The sequence below is a fragment of the Quercus robur genome, chromosome 12 (genome assembly GCF_932294415.1).
Source record: "Quercus robur chromosome 12, dhQueRobu3.1, whole genome shotgun sequence".
Lineage (NCBI taxonomy): Eukaryota > Viridiplantae > Streptophyta > Magnoliopsida > Fagales > Fagaceae > Quercus > Quercus robur.
In genome coordinates, this window is record NC_065545.1 from 11153265 (window position 1) to 11165329 (window position 12065).

A 12065-nucleotide genomic window follows, 5' to 3' on the forward strand; every position below is an offset into this window, starting at 1 on the left:
TTTGCACAATGATGAAAGTGAATAAATTAGTGGCATAAGTACTGGGCTGATCAGTAAGGCTGCGTTTGAATTGACTTCAAAGTGATTCCGGAAATGATTTTCCGGAAAATAGGTGTGTTTGGTTGGTCCGGAAAATTCTATTTTCCGGAAACTGAAATCTGTTGACTGAAAAAAAAAAAGGCTTTGACCACGGAAATGAATTTCCGTTCCTATATTCACTTCAAATGAATTCCGGAAAAAGGGAGAGAGCGAGCGCGTGTGAGGAAGGCGAGCTCCAGTCCAGTCTGATGATTGCCGGCGAACCCAGTCGAGCTCTAGTCCGCGCCGCCGATTGCTAAGCGTCGATCGTGATCTCGCCGCGTCGATCGCGATCGTGCCGTGCTTTGCGAGATCGCGATCTCGCCACGTTGATCGCGATCGGCGCAGTGCTTCGCGAGATCGCGATCTCGCCGCGTTGATCGTGATCGCGATCTCACTGCGTGGATCGCGATCTTGCGAAGAAGGCGAGATCGCGATCGACGACACGATCGACGGCGCGGTCGTCGGACTGAATTTGTCGTCGTGGATGATTTTTTCCTGGGTTGTGGCTTGTGTTTTTCTGAATTTGTGTTTTCCTTCTTCTTTTCCAAACACCAGAAAATATTTTCCGGAAAATTTTTTGAAGTGCAACCAAACACCATGGAAACATTTTCCTTTTCCGGAAATTAGCATTTCCGGAAAATATGTATTTTCCGGAAAACGTTTTACAGCAACCAAACACAACCTAAATTGCAATAATTCCATGTAATATCAGACCACTATTTCTTATTCAATTTATACAAAATGGAGGTTAATATATTAAAATTAGGGTAAAACTTAGGTTTCAAATGCTTCCAAATTGAAAAGAACTACATTGTTAGTCATTAACACAATAAAACTGATATTATCTTTTTAAAAGAAAATTAAATTCAATAATGACTAAAGTGATTAATTGGTAAATGCAATCACATGGTTAACTTTAATAGAAAACCTAAATTGCAGCATGTAAAAATAATACATAAGTTTTACCCATAAAATTACAGATAAAAAGACCAACCATTAGTTGTGTTTAGTGTAATCATCCCCTTCTCAGCTAGCAAACACAAAAGTATTTTACATGAGCAGAAAATAACTTTGCTTTATGTGAAAGGATAACGAAAAAAGAAAAAAAAGAAAGAAAGAAAGAAGAAGATGAAAACAACACATTTCCAAGTCACATTTGGAGTCCCCACTTAAATGGTGCAGTAAGTAGTTTACTCATATGATTGCCTTACATAAAAGTTATGCAATTGACACCACATTTGAGCACATAACCAAAAATTGAAGACATTAGATCTGCAAGTATAATAGGTGTCCCCACAAGGTTTTGGTTTGAACTATATTACACAGATGGAATTCTAACACATGCTTATTTTGCTACTACAAGGGCAACACCTAACTGCTCTACCCACCAACAACACACTTAATTGAATAAAGAACAATAATTGCACAACGCAACTCAAATAAAATCTTAGTTATTCTAGGATGACAGAAATGGTGAAAGTTTGTTTAGAGAGAAAATGACTTGGAGTGATTTTTGGATGAGTATATTTGTGTACCTTTGAATTCCTTTGTTCCTTTCTTTTATAGTTGTTCCTTGCCTTAAGAGACAATGAATTCCAACATTTATAAGCAACGGCTAGTATGTTATCAATGAGAGCTCTGAAGTGCACAACTCACTTGTTACCATTGCTCCGTCCGCTACGTTTCATCATTAATGCGTGCAATAAATATGTAACGCTTGCTTTAATTGTCATTAATGAGAATGATGATCCCAGGTTATTTCTTGACTTTTCATGTATGAATGGTGATATTCTAGATTTTTTTTTTTTTTTTTTTTATTATTATTTTTTTTTTATGAACTTGAATCACAATAGGGCTAATAGAATTTATTGAAGTACTCAACAAGAAAGAAAATAAAAAGTTCCTAAAAAAAATTAATAAAAACAAAAGAAGAAAAAAAGTTGGGTCTGAAATTAGAGTGCGACAATTTGAGCATGACTACTAAGACGTCATTTAACTCATTAAATTGTTCTCAGTTTCAATATATATATATATATATATATATATATATATATATATATTAATAACTCATGTAACTATTCTCATGAGTGAGATCGGCTCCTCCCACCTAAACACTTCTGCATGGTTGAGAAAGCAAGAAAAGGAAAAGGCAATAAAGTGAAGTAGAGATTCTGAGTACTAGTCACACCCAAACGATTGTATTCAGTGCCAATAATTATTAGGATTGTAGACAACTCCAAGCACACACCAAAACATTTGAATTGCATGGGAAGCTAACTTTGACTTTGACATAAAGTTGCTCCTTTCTATTTTATAGGCCTTAAAAAGTGTAGCTCTAGTAGCAGCTGCTGTAATCAATTTGAAAAATTTTCAACCACCAGCAGTGTAGCAGTAATCAATTGCTATGGCTTCAATTGCAGTGTAGTTGTAGCTGAAATTCGAAAGGAGAACAATCTGATATTACTTGTAGGTGCAGATGTCGCATACTACAGCTTACAGAAGAGCTGGCTGCTATAGCCAACAGGAAACTCACACCAGCGGAACATAATAATGTCTTCAACTACGAGGACTACCTATCAGAATGAATACCTATGTAAGGCATCGCCTAGTTGAGTTCTATGAGGTGTGTGCTCCATTTGTTACTTTTCATCATCAATGTGTGCAATAAATATGTAACGCTTGTTTTAATTGTCATTAATGGGAATGACAATTGTGGGGGCCGACCCAAAATAACAGGTTGGGGCCTAGGCCCGTCCGAGGACGCAGCCTATCTGAGGAGACGGTGTGACTCAAGCAATCCTTATTCAGACCCACTAGGGCAAAGAAAGCACTTCCGAGGAGTAATTTCTCCTTGGATAAAGCAAAATCCGGAGCAAAGGTACATCCAAGCCACTACAGCCTATCTTCTAAGTACGTAAAAAGGAAGGAAACCTGAAATATCTCAGCAAAGCCTGCCACCGCCTCATTAAATGCATTACAACTACTCTCCTAGCCGCATTAATGTGGAGAAGACCCCTGAACAGTACTACCTTGGCTACCGTAACTCACAAAGAACTGAGAGAGGTGTCTGATGGAACAGGTGCTCAAGTGGAGGTTTGGATGATTAACAAATGTAAAGCCCAGATGATTGGAAAAGACCTATATAATATGGAGAAGTTCGCCAGGAGAGGGGGGAGAAGATTTTAGCATAAAAAAGGAATCCTATGGCATTAATCTGTATCCAATAATTTGTATCCAATAATCAAGTTTTTAGCCTTATCATTTCTGGGGACCTTTGGACACAGTGGCATTTCGTTCTTGTTCATGTATTCCCTTAACTCATACAACAAACCGTTTAAACTAACTGAAACCAAGTTCTTTAGCCCATACTCTACAAAATTTCATTGTGTTGGACTTTTTGGACCAAGACTTGAACGACAAGGATTGGGTCACTAAATTGTTCCCCTACAACAATCTTAGGTTATTTTTTGACTCATCATGTATGAATGGTGATATTCTAGATTATTTTTTTTATGAACTTGAATCACAATAGGGCCAATAGAATTTATTAAAGTATTCAACAAGAAAGAAATGAAGAAGTTTCTAAAAAAAATTAATAAAAACAAAAGAAGAAAAAAAGTTGGGTCTGAAATTAGAGTGCAACAATTTGAGCGTGACTACCAAGACGTCATTTAACTCATTAAATTGTTCTCAGTTTCAATATATATATATATATATATTAATAACTCATGTAATTATTCTCACAAGTGTGACCGGCTCCTCCCACCTAAACACTTCTGTATGGTTGAGAAACCAAGAAGAGGAAAAAGCAATAAAGCGAAGTAGAGATTTTGAGTACTTATCACACCAAAACGATTGTATGCAATGCCAATATTTATTAGGATTGTAGATAACTCTAGACTCACGCCAAAACATTTGAATTGCATGGGAAGCTAACTTTGACTTTGACATAAAGTTGCTCCTTTCTATTTTATAGGCCTTAAAAGTGTAGCTCTAGCGGTAGCTGTAGTAATCAATTGCATAGATTCTCAACCACCAGCAGTGTAACAGTATTCAATTTCTACGGCTTCAATTGCAGTGTAGTTGTCACTGAAATCAGAAAAGAGAACAATCTGATGTTACTCTGTAGGTGCAGATGTCACATGCTACAGTTTGCAGAAGGCTAGCTGCCGTAACCAATAGGCAACTCACACTAGTAGAACGTAATAATGTCCTCAACTACAAGGACTACTTGTTAGAATAAATACCTATGTAAGGCATCGCCTAGCTAAGTTCTATGTGGTGTGTGTATTATCTCTAGGATTAAGTCAATAATGTTAGTACTGTTAGTGTTTAATATGCAGTGCATGCATATTGATGTCATCATGTGTAAGAATATTTAAGTTTTCTGTGTTATGCGTATAATAAATTGGTTCGATATGCAGTACATGCATATTGATGGCATCTTGTGTGAGAATATTTAAGTTTTCTGTGTTATGCATATAATAAATTGTTTAACTCTTCACCCTAAGTAATCATTCAAGATTACAAATAATGTGTATGCTTGTACCGATAATAATAAGGTTTACATTGTCCCCTGAAAGTAAACATTGTTCCCTATATAGTACGAACACAACAATAGTGACATACATACATCTAAAACATAGTTAAGGAAAATAGTTATACAACAAAGTCCAATTAGACCACTACACGATTACTCTTCATTTGACATCTTCACGTCTAACTGATAAATGTCTGCCACAAAAAGTGATTGCATGTATCGTGCTTGCTCGTACAACTTACACTCCACTTCTCGAATCTCAATTTGGGTTTGATATCGATTAAAACATATCTTCATTCGATTGTTTTCTTCTCTTATGTGGTTCAATGCTCTATAAAGTTCGTCTATCATGTCTCTTGGCATCTGCGATGCGAGTTGTTGAGGCATTGACAACTTATAATCGACCAACTCATCATAAAACATTTCTTGTTCACGGAATAACCAAGTCCACTCCTGCTTCATGGTATTGTAAACCCATGCATTATTTTGCAGATTGTGATCGATTGGATAGCTGAACTCATCTTCCAATACCTAACAATGACCCATCGCGGTGAACACGTTGCGAGGCATGTAGATTAAAGGGTTGCCAGAATCAGACATTGATGCTGAATACAATAATATCAAATGATCGAGTTAACAGTGTGCATCAATTGTTGGTAAATAATATATAGTTGCATAAGATGGTACGTGGCAAAGACATTCATAAATTTATGTAGTATTACATGCTAAATGAATAATCGTACCCTAGTGCATAATGCATAGTACTGTGTCAATAAAAGATGATGCTCTGTTCAAGTACGCTGCAACTACTGCACACATCTTGAAATATCACTATAACATTAGGAATATGGGTAATCTTGTTCATATATTATTTTTCCAGCCTATATTGACATGACAAGTCCTAATAACTTATATATATTATAATGCTTGGACCATGAAATGAGGTTATAAATGCACCACAATAATGAATGGTCATCACAGTAGCAAAACCACCATGGTCAACCCTATATGAGAAGAGGTGTGAGTTTGAGGTGTATTATCAATGGCATGGGTTATGAGTTCTTAAGACATGTTCAGCTGAGTAACCTAGAGACAAACCTACCAACATACTTGCTTGTCTTGAACAGGAGAACAATCAAATGCAAAGGTGACTAGACCATTTTCATGCAATCCAAAAAGCTAGGAAACATCTACAGGGGAAGGAGCAAAAGTGACCCATCAAGTCTATTAATGAAATTACTTCGTTAGATGATGAAAAAGATATTTCAGACTTCTCAAATTCAAGCAATGATGATTTTCAAAATTTTCTACCTACAAAGATTAGACCTTATTGTTAATGTCTACATGTTGTGTGTAATACAAAGTGTTATTGTTAATGTCTGACAATGATAATTATATACGTTTAACTTTTGCAAAATAATAACTTCTGCTTACTAGCTACATACACCTTCATTTGCATAATGCAAATTTCTATTTTTTTAAAATTTTCATTTTCCAACATGAAGTATGAAATGCATTAAAGATTTTCATTTTTTCTAATTAAAATTTACAACACCAAAGAACCAATATATATAACCCCAATGTACTCACATAACACTCATCACCCAAATAAGATTTATTGTACATTACTTCTACCAAATCTAAAGATTTTTATTTTTTGTAATTAAAATTTACAACACCAAAGAACCAATATAACCCCGATATACTCACATAACACTCATTCAACAAAATACCAAAGCACAAGCAATACAACCTATGAAATGAAAATTCTTCTCTAATATGAAAATACATTATGGATGATAAACCTTTGCAATATCTAAAACTACTCCTCACCTACGCCATAAAATTTTCTATGTGCATCAAATTCTGATATGGGTTTTTTACCTGAGATGATAGAGAAATAACATCGAATCTAGGGATGTATAGCTGTGGATCTGTGAGGAAAATCTGTGAGTTTGTGAATTTGTGAATCTATGAATGCAAGGGTGTATAGCACCCTAACTCGATTATCTTGAGGTCTAGCATGCTTTTTAAAAAATTCAGTGTACTCGATATTCATAATTGAGTTACATACACGACAAAAAAAAATTCACATGCAACTTGGTGATGAAAATTTCCCTCAAGAACTCGATTTTAATAACATCGAGTTCTGGCTAAATTAAAAATTTGGGAAAAAGCCACGTTGGCAATCTAGCGTGGAAAAATCCCAAAATGAACTGGATCATAGTAAAATCAAGTTACATAGAACTCGATTTTAGTATAGTCAAGTATCGTGAAGAAGCCGATTTATACAAAATCAAGTACTAAAAAAGGGACACAGACCTAAATAATTTCAAAATAGGGACATATGGCTGTTATTTTTGGAAAATAAGGGCAAAAGCTTATCCCTGTTGAGATTGTGATTCAACTACCATTGCACCATATCGGCGAGTTTGCAAGTTCGAGTTCTAGGGCAAGTATATTTACCATTTAGGTAAGTATGTAAGTATTTCTAATTATTTCAAAAAAAAAAAAAAAAAAAAAAAAAAAAAAAAAAAAAGAAGTGATTCAACTGTAGACCGGATAATGGGCTAAGCTAACACATACAATTATACACCCAAGCCCGGACCAGTAATCGGACTACCATTAAACCAAAGCCCAGTCATAAGAACCCAATCCCGGAAACAATGGCCACGATTTCCAAAGCCCCTCTTCTTAGCTAGGAGAATGCGTGGTGAACATGCTAAAAAGGAAACCATTTCACTAGAGTTAAATTGATCAAATCTATTGAAAGGTGAGTAAATTTACCTTTTACAGTATAACTTATAAATTTAGTGGTCTATAAAAGAGTTTTTTAACTTTGTGATAATGTTTGGTCTCTTTTATAAGGTGAAACCAAGTTCAAAATTTCCTTCCCCAATGGTTATAAAGTTAAATTAAAACAGTGATTAAAAAAACATCGTAGACGAGTCTTCTTCATCAGAAGGATCAGTTGCATTATGAAATTTTGAATGTGATTGATTAACCAAAAGGTAAAAAAAATTAAAAAGAAAAAAAAAAGAATTGCAATTCCATTTCAAATTCAGAATCAAATTATTGGACTCCTTTTTTATATATATATTAAAAGAAAACTGTAAATTTCAAACATGAAATAAAATTTGAAATTTAACCCTATATTTGAATAGAGGGAGATGAGAAAAGAGTAAATGAAAAGAGAATGGAAGATGTCTAAAATGGATTAATTTTTTTTAATATATTCTAGCCAACTTTCCCTTTACTGATTTCCTCTCTTCTCCTTCCATCTCTTTTTTATCTAAACATACGATAAGAGACTCTATATTTAGTTTATACCCACATCAAATTCTAAATTCCAACTACAAATAAAATTACTCATGAGTATCACCATGTGATTGGGAATCTTTCTCGACTTACCTTAAATTTCTTAACCTTAATCAAACTAACATTCAATCTCAAACCTTAATAAATAAATAAAATTAAAAAATTTTTTTTTTAAAAATTAAAAAAAAAAAAAAAAAAACTTTAGCAGTTTGAATCAATTTCTAGAGCTGTATAATAATGAGTCAGGCACCATAAGTTTGAATTAAGCTCTCGTGATAGGTTGTTTGAACTTTGGATGATAGTGGGTTATTTTCTAGCAGACTCGATGAATAGAGATAATAAAATGCTTTATTTTTCGTGTCCCGCTTTATCCCATGGGATTTTTTCCCCATACCTTGAAAACAAAATATTTTTTCCATTTTATATGTGAAAATGGAAATTACCTAGTACCTAACCGTCACAAGTTTGTATATATTTTTTATTTAATAAATATATTAAAATATTTATAATTTTATTTTTGTATACATATATGATTTATAATTTTATTTTTTTGGAAGAATATACTGATTATATAACTTAATTGTTTTACACATTTTATATTTTCATTAAAAATACATATTTTACTATATCTTCTAAAATATCTCTCTTTTTTTACAGTCACCTTTCTTGCTTCTATAACAACCTAATTAGGGATGATAAAATACCCACGTCAAAACCTATTTTCATTCTTGCCTCATATTGGTTGTCCCGTATCTCGACTCTAAAAAAGAAGACGAGATGAAAACGGAACACTCATAATCCGCTATCCATGAGCGCTGATTGCGTTGAGGTTAACTATTATAGTTTCCTTGGATGTCAATTTTTTTAACTTCCTTGCTCCAATTAGAGCCTTTTTTTTTTTTTTTTGCGTGTCTTACTATCAATGAGTCTAATAAGTTGATATTTTGCAAAGGGTTGTTTTTAAAGTCACTCCACTTCGAAACTTCCTTGCACGTCATCTCTTCCCAGGTGAAGTATTGACTTACTATTATTAGGACTTCAATATATTCCCCCCACAAACATCATCGTACATTAGAGAGTGAAAATGGCTTCTCTACTATCTCATGCTCCACGCAGCACAGCACAAGTTAGGTGCACATAATTGCAGTGAGACCTAATTGTGAACTATTGCCTATTAGCAATTTTTTTTTCTTCTTTTAATTAATTTTTTAAATAAAAAGAACTTTGAAAAAAAAAAAAGATGGATTTTTCAGCAATAGAATAGTCGATAACAATTAAGCATATCTACATAAAAGCAAATCAATATCTAATTATCTACTGTTATTTTCGCTAAGTTTGTGTATAATAAACACTATGATCTTTGACTAACACGTGTTTCAGAGAAGTACTTTATAATATCTATTCCAGATTTTTGTTTGACTCTTTTTTCGTGGAACTATGCTGAAATTCTTACTTTTGCGTGTTTCATGGGATCTATTGTTTATTTTGTTTGCAACTTTTTTTTGGCTGGTTAAGATTTTAAGCGGTTAAAAAAAAAAAGTAGATGTGTTTGCCACATGAGAAAAGCCATCATGCAAGATCTTGACTCATATGATCATGGCAGTGAATCACCGGCTCTGTCAAGCATCACTTTTGTTTGGTTGTGTCTTCGTTACGGGAAGTAATATATTATTCCTTAGTAATGATTATTCCTTAAATTGAGAATTACTTATTTCTTTCTAACTATTTCTTAGCAATTGTAATGATTTTTAAATTTAAGATATTTTTAAAAATACAAACTTCTCATTTGCACGTGACTTTTATAAAAATTGAAAAAAAAGCTAATCTCTTTGTTTTCATATGCACGTAACACTTAACTTTATTATAATTTTAGAACTAAAATGTATGAATAGTAGTAGTTATATATATATATATATATATATATATATATATATATTTATCTATCTATCTCATACCCTAAGGGAATCTCTTTCAAACTAAATATAAGAAAAGATGTTGACATCTTGAGAACCAAAAGGGTGGCATGAGCTTCACAGGTCCAGCTCAATGAATTTGGAGGCCTTAGGCGAAAACTTTAAGCGGAGCCTTTTATTATATTTAATTATAAATTCATATATTTTTTCAAATAAAATTTATTTTTCTTGCTTTTTGAGAGGCAAAATTACTAATTAAGTTTTTGCATTCAAGTTCTGCAAAAACAAAAGTGTAAAGAATACAACAAAAGTTAAGCCAAAAAAGGGAATGAAAACCCAGTAGCAAAGATAATTCCATGAAGAAGACCAAAGAGGCAAAGAGAAGAGAACAAAAAACGAGCCTGAAATGAAGATCTGTGTACACACCAAGTCTATTGTCAACACCAATTAATGAGTAAGCCAACTAAAAATGGTGTATTTTTTAGAATCAAGATGGAGAGAGTGAGTGTTTTTTTCTTTTTTCTTTTTCTGCCTTTTGTTACTTGTCTATTATTTTTTTTTACTGCCTTTTGTTATCTTTTCTTCTACATTTTGTTACTTGTATATTGAGAAAATCGGTGTCTCTCTTTCTCTCCCTCTCAACATTTCAAGTAATAAACATGGGTTTTCTTAATGAAATGTGGTACAAAGGTATGATCCAGAGGATACTTGGATGTGGTGATTTTTTTCTGAGAAAGCTAAAAATTTGGTGATTTGATTAGACTTCATGTTATTTCAGCTTTTTTGCTTTGTGAGAAACAGTTAGAAATAACTTGTTTCTTCTCAATTTTCAATTAGAGGCTTAAATAATTTGGTTGGGGCCTTAAATCTTTTTTTTTTAATTTTTTTTTTCAAATGAGAAAGCAATATTATATAATAAATTAGTATTATTGGGGGCCCTCTTACAATTGGGGGCCTTAGGCAGTAGCCTAAGTGGCCTATAGGTTTAGCCGGCCTTGAGCTTCACCAAGCTAGTCTTAAATTGTTGTGGAATATCAACACCTACTACTCTATGTTAGTTAGTCTTAAATTGCAAAGCAACACCTACATATCAAGCCGAAGAAAAAATAATATAGAAAAAATTAAATATATTGTTGAACGAAAACGTCACAAGTGACAAGTGATGAGCTTTAGAAAAAAAAAAAAAGAAAAAAAGAAAAAAAAAGAAGAAGATATAATTAGTCACTTCTCACTACACCCTAGTGAGATCTGAATCTGATGCTCGATACAATTGCTATAACCACAATTTTGCTCCCCATGAGTCATGACGGAAGGTATTACGCATATAATAGAGACGTATATTATATACGGAGGAGATTTGAAATTAAATCATCACCCACACTATAAACACCCACTCTTCTATTCTATTTTATCACATATATAGATATAGTTTATGGAAAATTCTATACAACGCCATGTTGGTACTATATCATCATGTATAAAACCCTAAAATAAGATGGGCACGGATTCTTAGTGTGATTTGTTGGGAATATAAAAACCTAAGACTTCTTTAAGTAATTAATATAATATATATAAAGACACATTTTAACTCAAAAGGTCTAAGTCCAATAGATATGTGCTCAATTATGTTATATTAATTATTATTTTACTCAATACCAAAAAGACCACCGCGCATTTTTGGTGCAATGGTCACTCCATAAGTATAAGTACTTGTAGGGTGAGGGGAGTAAGGGTCGGGATTCAAGTCTCTAAAAGGGAGTTTTACATATATATACACTTAGATTAAATTAAAGTAGAATTTCTATCTTGTATTAAAAAAAAAAAAACAAAAAAAAAACCTACAAATTCTTCTCATCATTATTCAATGGGAGACTTCACTCACACGTTTATTTCCAACAAGCTTACCCTCACGTGTGAGTCTTTGCCTCTTTGTGGGTTTTAAGACCTCTCCATAGGCCATGAATAAGTCCTACTCGCTCCCTCTTACTTAGTGAGCTTTTTCCTTTACTAGTGCATCATCCATGGGCCTCCACATGTCAACCCCACATGTCTTTTATCCTCCATGGGAACCTCGCACCTTACCACCATTGGCAATATTATTCCTTTGTTAGGACTTTTCCAATATCGTTTGTGTGGGCTTGCTTGGTGCAATATGCCATTCCCGCTCCAACTGCGAAAGGGCTTCAAGTACTTGCTTGATGCAATATATCATC